At 45.3% G+C, this 15016-nt stretch overlaps 1 protein-coding gene across 1 annotated transcript in view; it reads right to left on the bottom strand.

Annotated features, from left to right (window-relative positions):
* Window positions 1–15016, bottom strand: part of LOC120849932 — a 34065-nt gene that overhangs the window by 8435 nt on the left and 10614 nt on the right. The gene's annotated exons all lie outside the window — the stretch shown is intronic.

The following is a 15016-nucleotide window of genomic DNA, read 5'->3' as shown; positions in this document are numbered from 1 at the left end:
ACAACACTCGCTCATTTGTTTTTACTTTACTTGAGTTTACTGGCACTAGTGGGACCCAAGTATATTCACACGCAACGCCACCAATAAAAAGAAACGAAAATAGAACATTTTTGCAGTATAATTTTAAGAACAAAGGCGAGTGTTTTCTTTGAGTCTCCCATTGGCAAAACTTTAGGACGTAACTGTCGCAGTACCCCCACAGTGGTGAAATTCTGACGCGGCTCATAGATTGGACCCGAGCATTGGGTGAACACTCTATTTGGGCTCGGGATCATCAAAAGCTCGAGTAACATTCGGATAGTGGCTCGTGCTTGCTCGCTGAAATGACGGCAATAGCCAAACCATAGCAATGTCTGGAACTCAGGAACTTGTACCTCACAGCGCATAAAATTCTCACAATAGCAGGCACTCACACAATAGCAGGCACTCACTCAATTACAGACACAAAAACATACAAACAGCGCTGACTCATGAATCTTTGTATTTTGTCTTTGTTTTCTGCTGCTTAGTGTTAAAACAAAATGTGGAAATTGTTTAATCCTTTTTTTCTGTCCGCCTGTTAAAACGAACTCTTAATATGGTCCGCCATTATCATCTTAAGGCAATAGTTAAGAGATTCGTTTTCAGGGGAATTCGCACAAAGTAAAAAAAATCGTTTGATCTCCCCTTTAAAGCTATCCAGCCAACGTCGCTAAGGTTATTTCCAAGCTTGCATTCACTGCTTTATGTAATTTAGCTTTAAGTTATTATATTGACTGTACCCTGAACGGATAAAACCTGTGAGAACTAAAAAGCGAAGTTCACATAAATATAAACCTAAGAGCAGTTTATATAAATTATCTTGCGACTACCCTTGCTAAATTTAGAATTTGAAAAATATATCTTTCGAATACCGCAGTCTATCATAAATAATAGCCACGATTATATTCAGAAATGTTTACTGCAAATAAGAGCTGTTCCAATAACACTAAAAAAAGTTTTTATTTTTTAATATGCTCGATGCTAGCGTTTTTAACGTCCCGCTCTGGGGGAGTGCTTCGTTGTTAGCACTCGGATGCGCTGCGGCGCGGCAAGATAAATAAATTGCGATGCTTCCTTCGCGGTTGCCCTTCACTGAAGTACCAAAGAGCGCGGTGAGAAACGCACTCAGCAAAGTTACCTTACACCCGCGAGCAGCCAAACGTAACAGGTAATGCGAGAATTACAAGTACTACCAGTGGTTTACGCTGGCAGAAAAATCAAATAAGGTATTACGTTATTTTCGGCTAAATTCAAAAGCTCTAAAGATTCGAACAAGCTATACCACAATGACCCCAACGCGTAGCGGGGCCCGAGTCATTATAATTTCAATATTAATAAAGTGAAACCAAGTTTCGGCGCAATGTTGGCGGAAAGTTTCCGACTTTGTACTAAATGTAGCAGGCTGTAGGAGCGTAAGCCCTTTCAAGAATTCTGGCGCAAATGAAGCAGCAATCACCTCACTGGACATCGTATCAAATAACTTGAATGGGACAAAGACCACAGGCCTAAATAATGGAGAGGAAAATAAGCATGGGTAGGTCGTTGCCCATCGTAAGGGTTAGGCACATCGGAGTGTTTCTAAACACGGAGAAACAACAGCCTAAGTCGCAAAATGGCGGTCATGGCACTGTTGTCCTAATGTCATGTCTGATTAATAGATCCGCTTCCCGCGTCGGGTCACAACAACCAGGAAATATATTTCGGTTGTCGCTTGGTTGTTTCAGCTTGCACTATACATAACATGAAATGACCCCTAACATACTCAAGGACAGACGATACAAAGAAGCAACGTACTAACCGCTGTGCAAACGTAATAAACGAAACAGGGAATACTCTTGAATATATAACCTAGGAAATGCAAATAAGAATTACACAGCCTATAGACTCCAAGAACAGGTGCATATTAAAAAAAAACAGATTATAAAGAAGAAATAATATTCATTAGGAATAAAAACACAAGGGAGAATTATTCAACATGCTAAAATCCATCATTATTGTTACTGATCATTTCAGTGTAAAATTTATTGTCTTTAGTCAGAACTGTTTCAGTAGAGATATATAAAGGCACAAAATTATTCCATCAAATATTTTCCACTCTAGAATACGGATCTCTATTTTCTTGCTAAGTTTACGACGGCATTCTGCAATAACGAGTGCTTAAATTAGTACAAATGTTGCCGACAAATAAGAACAGGTACAGTTGTGTCAAGAAACTCAATGAAATATCATAGCTTTTTGCCACTATGGACTATACTGAAATAGTTTTGGCCAAGCGAATGACCAGAAGGACATACTGAACTAATAAAGAGCAGTGATAAAGCTTAGAAATGTTTTGAATACGCTTTCTCTGTCTTTTGACTTCGAGTGGAAAAAGTTTCTTGACCTGCATTTTTTTAGTAACAGATTTGGTGTCTGTCTGTTTTTGGAAACTGGACGCTCTGTATAATGTTTCTGTATTTCCTAGGTTGAAAGCTCATGGGCATTCTCTGTTGTTTATAAATCACATTTCTCAAAGTTTAGTAAGTTGCACCTCTGCGTTTCTGTGCTTCGGTATGTTAGGGTCGTGTATAGTAGAAGGCTGTAAGACCCAGAAACGAATTCCTTTTGGAGAGTGGTAAGCCATTGTTGCAAAGAGCGCGTTCGTGTCTTCCCGCTTTTTTTTTGTGGTTGTAGATTTATTTTGTCCCAATTAAACCTCTGGTATGTTTGAGATTTCTCCGAATTCGTGCCATCCCTCAGAGATAAATAGTTCCGGGTAAATGCACTTTCTTTAACCTACGCCACCTAGCTTGCGCCTTCATTTTTTCGATAATAAATTTCTGTGTGAGTTCCACTACAAGGGACAACATGAACAATGTTCGCAATTCAATTGCAAGCACAAGGTGAATGCATAGAATGGAATATGAGCATACTTTTGTTGACTAGTGCTGATGATTGGACTAGTTGATAGACCAATATTAAAGAAAATCAGTGCAAAGACACAAGAAGAGAGGAAACAAACACACCAGAGGAATATGCTGTGTTCGTCTCTGCCTCCTTGTCTAGGCCATTTGCACTGTTTAGTTATGCATCTCTTGACAAATTTTTCTTTGGAATTATCTGCACTAAGGGTTCACTGTAATAACCCACCTTCTGTGGCGTTCACTTTAGGGGACGCTTCGAGTACTCAATATTTGAGGAAGTGTAGGGTATGCATCAACCTCGCACTCTTGTGCAGTTCTTCAGGTTCCCTTTGGTTGCAGGCTGCCAGCCAAACTGAGTCAGGACAGCCAGCCCTGCGGAAAATGTCAATTTGACTCTTTCAGACATAAACACCAATATTTTACGTCCATGTGAAACATGTCAAAAGAATGTCAAAAGAAAGAGCAAAGCAAATGATTTAACCTTTTTAAATAGATCCTCGTTTTTGCTAATAACATACATACAAGACGCATGCTACTTTACAACCAAAGGTGTCACTTACCTTAAGATGAGCACTTGCTCATACAATTTCAAGGTTATGAAAAAAAAGAAGAAACATTGAATATCGCGAGTTAAACGAAAAAGTTTGCGATGAAATGTCTTGTATTTTTACTCAATATTACCTGATATCAGGCACAAAAAGTAGTGCAGGATAGGACTGTGCAGTAAATATATTTGTAACTGATTTATAATTTATATTCATTCTATTAATGAATCCGTTAATGAGAATAATGCAAAGGTTTAGAGCATTGTTAAAACAATACAATATTATGAAAATTACAGTATATATTAGGAGAATGCAAATGTTAGGATTAATGTATCCTTAGCAATGCAGGAACCAAACACAATATTAGGGCCATTTCACTTAATTTTTGTGATGTCTCTGGCACACAATAAAATGCCGCAGGTCGGCGAGAGAAGCTGACATCCAGTTGCTAGCTGCTCAATACGCCTCGCAAGTGGGCTCATTTTCGTCTTCTGCGCATGAGAAAGGAAGTAGCGATGACGTCAGAATGCCGAGCCCTGATTGGCTGATCGCGACCCCCTATCTCAGCGTCGTCTGCTCCTTTGCAACGTCGTCTGCTCGCAACGTCGTCTGCGCCCGTCTTACCTTTCCTGCGACTTTCGGAGCGAACTCGACTTCGCCTTTAAGAGAGGGAAGACGAAATAACTCGAGCGGTACGTTGTTTTTGTCTAAAACTAGCAGACGCGCATCAAGGAGGGAAGTCAAAGGACTCACTGGCGAGGTGTCCCGGGGCGCCGAGGTTTGTTTGCTTAGAACCGAGAGTGAGCGTGTTAGTGTCCGCAAGTTCCCTCCCAAATACTTTTTCCTTCCATTCGTGTGCGGCGAGACCCCTCACTCTTTAACGGCGTCGGCGGGTTGGCGCAGTTAACGTCGTCTGCTTTACGTCTGCGTCTGTCGGAGATTCACCGCTTTTTCACCGGAGAGTCACCGTTGCCTCGGGAAGCAAGGAGATAACAAGAGGAAGAAATTGACCTCTTAATCTAAAATTGAGGTCAGCGATCAAAGCATAATACGGGAAGGGTTCACAAGGGTCGTGCGGGCGTATTCCATTCAGCACGCCAGCCGGTCGTGGGCAGACGGTCGCCGAGTCGCGGAGTGCCTGCTAGGCCTAACTGCCCAGCTCGTTTGGTCGCGTTCGTTGGAATCGAGGCCGTTGGAGTTTTTCCCGGGTGTTTGTGGATCCAGCGTTCTTGTTCGTCGTGGTCTGTTTCAAGTACTTCTTAATTTTTTTCTTGCTGCCTGAAGTCGGGACGGGTAAGAAGCGCAGGTAGAAAAATAAACGTCCGTGGGTCGTCGCGACCGCGACGCTGTCGGCCATACTGATTTGATCGTAAGAAGTGCGTAAGACAGCTTCGGAGCTGCCGTAAGATTTCGTCGTAACCTGCGCAAAACTACGAAAATTTCGTTTCGTGAATACGAATTCGTTCTTAAGTTTTGTCTTACGCACATTTCTGGCGTAAGATCGTTTCTTGAATCTGGCCTCTGCGCTTGCGAAAGTCGCAGGAAAGGTAAGACAGACGCAGACGACGTTGTAAGCAGACGACGTTGCAAAGGAGCAGACGACGCTCAGATAGGGGGTCGCGATCAGCCAATCAGGGCTCGGCGTTCTGACGTCACCGCTACCCCCTGCGCAAGAAGCAGACGAACTTGCCCTCCGCATAATATTAAACTTCCGTAATATACCGGGGAAGCGCCCACCCCACTTTCATTAGAAACTGGGATGATCTAGACCTGGGCATTTGAATAACGGTTAAGAGTTGGACGTGTTGGTACATACTTGTAGATATAGCAGCTTGAACGTCAAATAAATACCTTCAAAGCACCCAAGTTGGACAAACAGCTGACTACCAACGATGTTTTAGCTATTTGAGCTCCTCTATTCTATGCATACGTTTACACTGAAACATCGCTGGTAGTCGGCTGTTTCTCCTCTCCTGTGCTTTCTTTCTAAGAATTTTTCTAAAGATGAAACCGATATATTTACAAAAATGGGCACTTGCCCCGTCAAATGGGGCGATTAACATATTTTTCAAAATTCGTAAATTTGAGAGATGAAATAGTGGGCGCTGGAATAAAGTAGGCTTTTCCGCGGTGTTTAAAGGTGTTTGAAAATTTAAAAAGTTACAAAACAATACAAAAAAATCCGCCAAGACGAAGCTCAGGAGCAAATGTGGTATAACGCTTAGAGATGTGTGCTGTTCAAAGTTACTGCATGTATTGGCCTAGCAGCTGACAGTACTCACAATATAAATAATGAAGCATTTAATATGTCTGATAGCATTGCTGAAATATACGACAACCTTTCATCAACACACTTGAAGTCAAGGCAGGTTTCTTCCTCTAACTGTTATATGTTAGGTGCCATGATTCACAAACACTGGAAGACTAGTCAATACCGGCGGGCATTTCAGTTAACTCACGTTAGATTAATAAGTTGAAAGCTTGAGGGCATTCTCTGTTGTTTCTTTAATTACATTTACCCGGATGTTAGTCGGTTGGTTCTTTGCGTTAACTGCCTTTGGGCATTTTAGGGGTTGTGTACAGTAGAAGGCTCTAAAATCTATAAAGTAATTCTCTTTGTACAGCACTGGTTAGCAGAAAAGGAATTATGAAAAAAGCCTTTGTGTGTACACCTACAATTCCTCTTTGCCTATATTTTATCCTTTAAAGCTCAGCTATGTGCTGAGACTTTTCCGTGCTTTTGACCACCTTCAGGGAACCCGTCCTTGGTAAAATCATCTTGTTTAACTTGCACTAGCTAGCTAACCCCCCGTTGTTTTCGTTCGTTTATAAATAATTTTTTGATTCAACTGTAAGCACGGTGTAAATGCATGCTAATTAATAGCAGCATATTTTTGCTGACTATTCCTGATGATTGACCTGTCGATGGACCATTATTAAAAAGAAACCTTGAAGAATACGGGAACAAAAGGTATGAACACAAAACTGTACTTTGTTCATCTCCTCCTCCTTGTCTGTGCGATTCGCGTGTTTTTTTTTATAATACATTTGTTAATGACTATGTTTCGTATTTTTTGTAGGGGTTCACTACAATGACTTACGTACCATTGCATTCACTTTGGGGGCGAATCCAATTTCGCCATAGAGCCATCCATGAAGACGTGCTGGGTGGAGGTCACTCTCACATACTTGTGGTGCAGTTAACCAGTGTTTCATGGGTGACAAGCTGCCAGCCATGCTGAGTCAGGCCTGCCAGCCATGCGGGGAATGTCAATTGGACACTTGTAAGCGTAGGCACCAATGTTTTACGTGTACCTGAAACGTCCTATTACACTGAGCAAACAAAATAATTGTCCCTCTTTGAATGCATCCATTTTTGTTTGCTGAAAGCATATATACCAGCCACACACTATTGTATATTCAGTGGTGTGGCTACATTAAGGATGAGCAATTTCATATATAATCCTATACGTTTGCACAATACCTGATATCACACAGAAATTAAAGCAGGGTAGGGGTGTAGTGCATTAATTAGGATGTTTTCACCAAACTAACATTTGACATCTGTTAAATTCGGCAGATAAATAACTGGGCGAGTTTGTACGTTGGTAGTCATTCAACTGCATTAAATATTCAGGCCTGACATTGCGCACCAAAGTCAAACTGTTTTTGTTTTTCTGCCTGCCCTGCTTCTCATAGCGGCTTTCGCCGTCACTGAAAGACGTGACATTCAAACTCACCTCTTTTACATCACACAATCGTATCCTTGAAAAGCCTGTCGCTTCGGCGAACGCGAAGACACTGCGCGTCTATATGGCACAGGTATATGCATAGGCAAAAAAGCATGCTGTTCGCTCCCGTAACGTGTTTTACGTTCCCTCTTTATCAAAGAAATCGGTGGCGAGCGGCTGTCAGGACTACTTGCCAGAACTAGCATGACTTGTGCTTAATTAAGTCCTTGGGATGGCATCTGAATGCTTGAAGTACCGTCAGTGGGCTCTTGAATACTCCGAAGGAAGCGTCGTCACACGAGCGTCGTCGGATGACGGTCAGAATAGAGGCCCACCAAAGTGCTGGACGTCCTGACTTATCTAGGTACCGCCATCGATTTATAGTGCCTCCGGCGCTCCTATTAGATGCCGCCGAAGCGTCGCCATTTTTGGCTCATGGCGCATCCCACATCCAGGGGCGCACGTTCCTAGTGGTCTGTTGTGGCTGCCGGTTACGCGTCGCAGCTTGCGAGCACGCTCCCATGCGGAGCACATGTTCGTCTGCTTCTTTTCGCAGTTGTGGTGACGTCATAACGCCGAGCTCTGATCGGTTTTGAATAAAGGATACTGGATATACCACAAGGCCACTTGCTCTGAGCTTAACCCACTATCTTTTAACCAGAGCCAATCAAAGCTATGTGTTCTGACGTCACCATAACCCCTACAAAGGAAGCAGACGAATTTGCGCTCCGCATTGGTCTGCTGTGGATACTGGCGCCGCGCCTCTGCGACGAACTTGATTGGCGGCGACACTCCCTCATTTTTGGCTCAAGTGCATCCCAGTGTGAACCAGCTTGTCGGTACTTCTTTATAAAAGCAATCCAAACCTTTAACGCCCTCGGCAATTAAAAAGTGTCATTTTTTTGTGCATTTTGTTTTACTTCATTTCGGGCAACTTACAACAGAGTCAGGTATTTCTCATCGTGTGTAGGAAACTCAGATAACGGACGCCGCCGACAAAATATGGGCAAGCATCCGGGTTGCCCTGGCATTGCCGTGGCAACGCTGTTGTTTGCTCTATAATTTCAAGGCGGCGTCCACTGAGTCTGTGTCTAACAGGCGAGATTTAGAGCCAAACACCTGCCTGACCAGTCGGCCTGTAGTGGTCGCCTTCCACATCGCGCAGGGAGCGTCGTCTAGAGCGACTCGTCATAACCGGGATTTGGAAGGCAAGCGTGTCAGTTGTCGTACGCACGAACGCAGAGAACGGCACTGCGGGTTAAGAAAGCTGTCAAGCCCTGCATCCAGTAGCTGTTCGTTTCCCTCCACTGCGATGAGACTGCGGGTTCGAATCGAAACTTCTTTTGGTGCGCCTAGCGTATCAAAAGCCAGCCGCGACAGCGAGCAGACGAAGCAGACCACAGCCATGGGGCAGACAGAGCAGGCGAAGCAGACCGCAGGCATGGGGCAGACGGAGCAGACTTAGCGTAGGTTAGACTTAGGTTTTATGTGAGTTCATCAGTGCGCAAGACAGTCTGATTGGGTTCTTTTTTCCGGCGTCGCTGGGCATGACGTCATGCCGAGTCCTGCCATATTTAAACCACCTTGCGGCCATGGAGTTACTATAATGCTCCCTAGAGGTTCAACTGGCACTGGTGTTTATGCGACTTCGCGGAGGCGAACTGAAGCAGAGAGCTACCAGTCTACTTTTGCGGTTTTGCTGTGCATTCCGATGGGAAAACGCGCGTATATTATCTCTTCGCCGTAAAATAACATCTAACTATTTTGCTTTTTGGATCGTACGAAAGAATATGTACCTTCATCAACATTCTAAAAGTGTTGTTGCTTTAGTTAACGAACTTTTCTTCATGTGTGACCAATGTTTAACTTCGCTATATTCCAGGCCCAAGCCCTTGTTGCAGCGCTAATGTGTAAAACAAAGCGACGATTCTAAGCAAAATAACAGTCGAAAGTAATATAGTGTGTGTTCAAGGCTCACCAGCATTTTGCTGGCGCTTAGATATTGCTATTGTGACAGTCCTGTCATTACATAAAAATAACCCCACTTGCATTTTTACGAGTGGTTAAAAAGTGAATGCCGTTTACAACTCCCTGTAACGCCGAATTGGAGCGCAGCTCTTGAGGAGGAGGAGGGAAGGTTACTCAGGGGAGGGTAGACCCCTCCTCCTTCTCCTCCTCCTCCCCTCATTCTTTATTATGCTCCGGGGGGGGGGGTCACGTGACCTCGGGGGGGGGGGGGGGGGTGTCACGTGACTTCGGGGAGGGGGTTCACGTGACCTCGGGGAGGCGCGACCTGGGGGTCACGTGACCTTGGGTGTCACATGGGGGTCACCGCAAGGTCACGTGACCCCCAAGGTGACCCCCACGTGACCTCAGGGGGTCACGTGACCTGGAGGGGTCACGTTGTGACGTTGCTATCCGTCACAACACCTGAGTGTGTGTATGTTACAGAGGGTCGTTTCAAATTAGGAGACCTTGTGAATATGAACAAGTTTTACTTTGAGAATTAGAATAAAATTAAGAAATCGGGAAGAAAACGTAGGAAAAATACGAAAGTAAACTGGAATAAATGAAGAAGAAATACTATCTACACGAAGCAAGAGTAAATGTCATAGTCCGTAGATATCCACAGATCAACGTAGGTGACTCAGTCAGTGTTCGTCAGCATCACTCACAGTCAGCCGTCTTCCTTCTGTGTCTGCTCGTCGCGGGAGAAGAATGGAGGTCGACGTCGATCGGGACCCCTTCGCAAAGTCCCAGGGTCGATCACGGCGTTTGTTCAGGCTTCCGAAGGTCGGCTTCCACCGCCTGCCCAACCGGCCCTTTTTGTTCGGTCCTCCTCTTCTTTTTTCTTCCTCTTCTTCTTTCTTCTCTACCACCACCGTCGCACCATTCTCGCACACCACACACGCTCAACCCCCAAAAAAAAATTTTCCTTCTAGAAAATTTAGACATCTAGAAACAGGAATCCCCTTTGTACTTTCAACTAACCGCCTAAACATTCAATTAAGTTCTGCGGGAAACTAACTTTCACACTAAGAATTCAACACTATGTCGCGCCCTAAAACAACCACGGGTAACTAACTATCTGTCAGTGTAAGAGAACTCTGTTCACACTGGTCCCCGACTGCGGAGGGCGTAAGAATGGGACATTCCAGAAGGTTCTGGGGGTGCCATTGGCAACTCTTCTACACGTTCAACCGAAGACATTGGGGGCATTGTCTGCTGCACATTGGTGGTCATTCTCCCGGTCACGTCGAGCTCTTCGAAAATCCCCGGTGCGATCTGCTCTCTATCTGGGTACCCGACCGTTGTTCCTTCGTTTCCGGCAGGTCCCCGTGGCGCCAAATTGTGAGGTAAGGATGCGAAAGAGCATCCCTCGTCTTGAGAGCGTTTGTGGTGGTTGTCTGCTAACTCCGGGATTCGCGTTTCGCCTGCCGTCGTTTTCCTCATCCTGTTCACGTGGAGCACTTTCCGCTCCCCAGTGCGGGCATTCTTGACACAATACGTAACCTCAGATAGTTTTTGAATCACGTGGTACGGGCCTTCCCACTTAGGAAACAGCTTCTTTGATATTCCTCGTTTAACGGCCTTTACTTCAATGTACACGAGATCGCCTATGTTGTAAGTTGTTCTTTGCGAATTTCGATCGTACCGTTCTTTTCTGTGTTCAGCTGATTTGGCTAGTTTCTCTCGTGCTGTTTCATGAGCCATTGTAAGTCTGTGACGTAGTTCATGGCAGTAATTCTGAGGTGTATCGTAATTGACAGGTGGTGGCTCATATAAGAGATCCGGCAAATCAGCGTTACGTCCGTATAGTAAGTAGAAAGGCGTCTCATCTGTACTTTCATGTTTGGCTGTGTTGTATGCGAACATACAATACGGAATCCATTGGTCCCAGTCTTTCTGGTCAGCACGCACATAGTGGGATAGCATTGAGACCAAGGTTTGGTTAAGTCGCTCTACGGCTCCGTTGCACTGGGGATGATATGCTGTTGTTTGTAGCTTCCGTATCCTTAGCAATGTGCATACATCCTGGAACAGTCTTGATGTGAAATTAGGGCCTTGATCTGTCAAGATTTGCTGAGGCACCCCATGGCGAAGGATTACGAGTTCCACAAACTTTTTAGCAACCGTTTCGGCTTTCTGGTCTGGCATCGCGACGACTTCTGAATATTTGGTAAGATGGTCTACAAACACCAGAAGATAACGATTTCCTTCCGTCGTAGTCGGAAATGGCCCCACAATATCCATTCCTGCCCTTTGAAATGGGTGTGCAACCTCTTCGAATACTTGTAGAGGGGCTCGCCTTCTGTTGTGGGACGCTTTGTGACGCATGCACGACACACACTGGGCACAGTAGTTCTGTACCTTCTTTTGCATTCCGTGCCAGAAGTACTTTTCTCGGACCCTTTCACTTGTCTTGCCCGTCCCTCGGTGTCCAGAGTAAGGTGTGTCATGATATAGTTGGATCACGTAATTTTTAAGCGATTCGGGGACAACAATTCGGTTCTTCACAAGGCGGTCTTGCTTCAACGTAGTCTGCTCTCTCCGGCAAAGAAGGCCTCGAGAGTCGATAACATAGCATCCGAACGTCTTATCCGGTTGCTCTTCGCACTTGGAGATGAGCGTGATTAACTTTCGATCCTCTCGCTGTGCACCAATAAAACGATCGACATCACAATGTGGTTCATATTGAATAACTTCTCTGACCACAGCTCTGCTTAATGCGTCCGCGTTCTGATTCATTTTTCCAGCCCGATGCTCCACATCAAAGTTATATTCTTGCAGCAGTAAATTCCAGCGTGATAAACGAGAACTGGGGTCACGGGCGTTCATCAGCCATTTGAGTGCACGACAGTCGGTTAACACCTTGAACTTTCTTCCATACAGGTAACACCGGAACTGCTTGACTGCCCAGACTACCGCCAAACATTCTTGTTCCGTTGCCGCATATTTTTGTTCGGCCGGATTCAATTTCCCGCTTGCATATGCGATGGGGTGCTCGTTTCCTTCGAACTCTTGCGTCAACACGGCTCCCAGTGCACTTTGAGAAGCGTCCGTTATCAGAATAAATGGTTTCGAAAAGTCTGGGAACCTCAACAGAGGAGCTTGCGTCAGTTCATGTTTCAGAACCTCAAAAGCCGCTTCAGCTTCAGTGCTCCAGCTGAAAGTGACCTTCTTTGACGTGAGCGCAGTCAAAGGTCTGGCTTTTTCGGCAAACTCTGGTATGTGACGCCTGTAATATCCAATGAGACCAAGAAATTGGCGAACTTCTTTGACTGTTGTTGGTCTTGGAAATTCATTAACACAGCGCGTCTTTTCTGGATCTGGTCGAACCCCGTTTTTCGACAAAATGTGTCCGAGGTACTTCACTTCTTGTTTAAGAAATTGACATTTTGAGGGTTTTAATTTCAGTCCTGCCGCTTGTAGTCTCCTCAGGACAGTCTCGATATCTTTAAGATGTTGGTCGAAGCTCTGGCTGAAAATGATGATGTCATCTAGATAGACGTAGCATGTCTTCCCAAGAATGCCAGCCAAAATTGCATCCGCCGTACGCTGAAAAATGGCGGAGCTATTAACCAATCCCATTGGCATCCTTTTCCACTGATAGTGCCCACTTGGTGTATTGAAAGCGGTCTTCTCTTTATCGCTCGGTTCCATCTCTATTTGCCAGTAACCGGCGGCCATATCTACGACAGAGAAGTAGTGTGCAGACCCCAAGAGGGCAAGCGTTTCCTCAATATTGGGCAGTGGGTAAGGATCAACTCGAGTCACTTTGTTCAAATCTCTGTAGTCGATCACAAACCTGAATGACCCATCTGCCTTCTGTACCAACAAAGCAGGAGCGCCCCACGGGGATGTCGAGTGTTCAATTATGTCCTTCTCCAGCATTTCCTTGACCTGCTGTTCCATATCTTCTCTCTTTGCATAAGGGATTCTATAGGCTCTTCTGTATACAGGTGCGTCTACTAAGGTTGGCACGCGGTGCCTTATCACGTCGCAACGTCCAAGGTCTAGTTTATGAAGAGAGAATGCGCTCTTGTACTTTGTAAGAAGATCTAGGACTGACGTTTTTTCTTCCTCTTGCAGATGGTCAAGATCGAATTGCTCAGTAGGACGCCACCCTTCTCTTGCCTGTGCGCTGCAACGCAAAACGGGCTCTCCAGTCGACCCTTCGTTCACAATACTTATGAAATCTCCAACTAGCTGATTCTTGGCTACACGAAGTTCCTGTAATGTCAGGTTGGCCATTCTCACCGGTACCTCGCCATCGCTATTGATTCGAACGGCCACATCTGCTCCTAATAGTCCGTGTGTACCTATTTCGCGCATCTCTACAACACCATCTCCTGAAATCGGCATCAGATGCTTCACTCTGGCAAGCGCCATCGTCTCCGACATTGGTGGTATTACACATTCCCTCGTAAGAAATACAGGAGAACGTACACTTTCGGTTGATGGTACATCAGATAGTGCGGGGTGATCGTCGTCTTTTCTCCAGTTAAGAATAGGGACGCTTTGCCCTCCTATCCTAAGAATGCCCTCCGATGCCAGAATATCTATGCCATACTTTCGCACAATATCTTGGCCGAATATTCCAGCAACTGGAAGCATAACATCGTCCGCGCATGCAAAACAGGGATGTTGAAACGTAGTGGTTCCTATCTTGAAAGGAACGTCAAAACAACCGCTCGTTTTCAATGGCTTCCCCGTAATTCCAATCAGTTCGGTGTGGGCATGCGCTTCTGAAAGGCTGAAAGGAGCACCTCCCTTAAGATTTCGTAACACAGACTCTTTCATGAGCGTTACCTTAGATCCAGTATCAATAATAAATTCGGCCACTGTTGTTCCTACTTGGCACTGAACCATTGGACTGCTCTCACCACATAATCTAACTAACCCCGCTTTCGTATCGGCTTCCTTTTCGATGGGGTCATTTGAGAGGAGCCGTTCTAGTTTTCCTGGCGTCTCCCCGTGACTTGCCCATCTTTTCTTTGACCCCGTCCTTTTCCCGTGTTTCCATCACTTCGAAACATCAAGGCCTGACAATTTCGTGCAATGTGGCCTAGTTGTCCACAGTTGAAACACCTGGGAGAGTAACACCTCTGTGCATAGTTCGAACTACTCTCGTCCCTAGTCTCCCGAGCTGCCGTTCCTTCCTGCAGCATTGCTTCGATTCGTTCAAGACGGCTTCGCACTTCTTTAAGTTCAGAGTCATTTGCAGCTACTGTCCGTACCGCTTGGTTTGATGTAACCTGTTGGTCATTCCTCTCCTCCTTATGTGCTACGCTGACAGCCTCCTCAAAGGACTTAGGATCTCTAGAGAGAACAAACCGCCTCACTGGATCTCTTAGGCCATGCACATATTGCGTGAGCATTTGATCTTCCAACAATTCTCTAGCAGCGTCCTCCTTCTGTTTGGCCCGTTCACCTTCGTAAAGGACCAAAGTTCGCTGCCCCAGTCTTTGCACACGGGTCGCGAAGGCTCTGACATCCTCATCTGCTTGTTGACGAGCCCCCATAAACTTCTCAAGTCGAGCGCTTCGTGATTCGCTATCGAATCGTCCAAGGAGCAACTGTTTGAAGCCTGTAAATGATGCGACGGATTTCATCCTCTCTTCATGCCACGCGAACTCGTATGCCCTCCCTGACATTTTGCACTTGGCAATTCCTATTTTCTGCGTGTCGTTCCAGCCACCCATCTGTGCGACCTGTTCGAGCACTAAAATAAAATCGTTTACGGAGGTTCCGTTACCATCCCCGGAAAATATGGGCACCATTCCTCCCAATGCCAGTACAGTTGCCCCCAGAG

This window comes from Ixodes scapularis, unplaced genomic scaffold, assembly GCF_016920785.2.
Source record: "Ixodes scapularis isolate PalLabHiFi unplaced genomic scaffold, ASM1692078v2 PGA_scaffold3__209_contigs__length_174095766, whole genome shotgun sequence".
Lineage (NCBI taxonomy): Eukaryota > Metazoa > Arthropoda > Arachnida > Ixodida > Ixodidae > Ixodes > Ixodes scapularis.
Note: the sequence above shows the minus strand (reverse complement) of the source record. Positions and strands in the feature narration are given on the sequence as shown.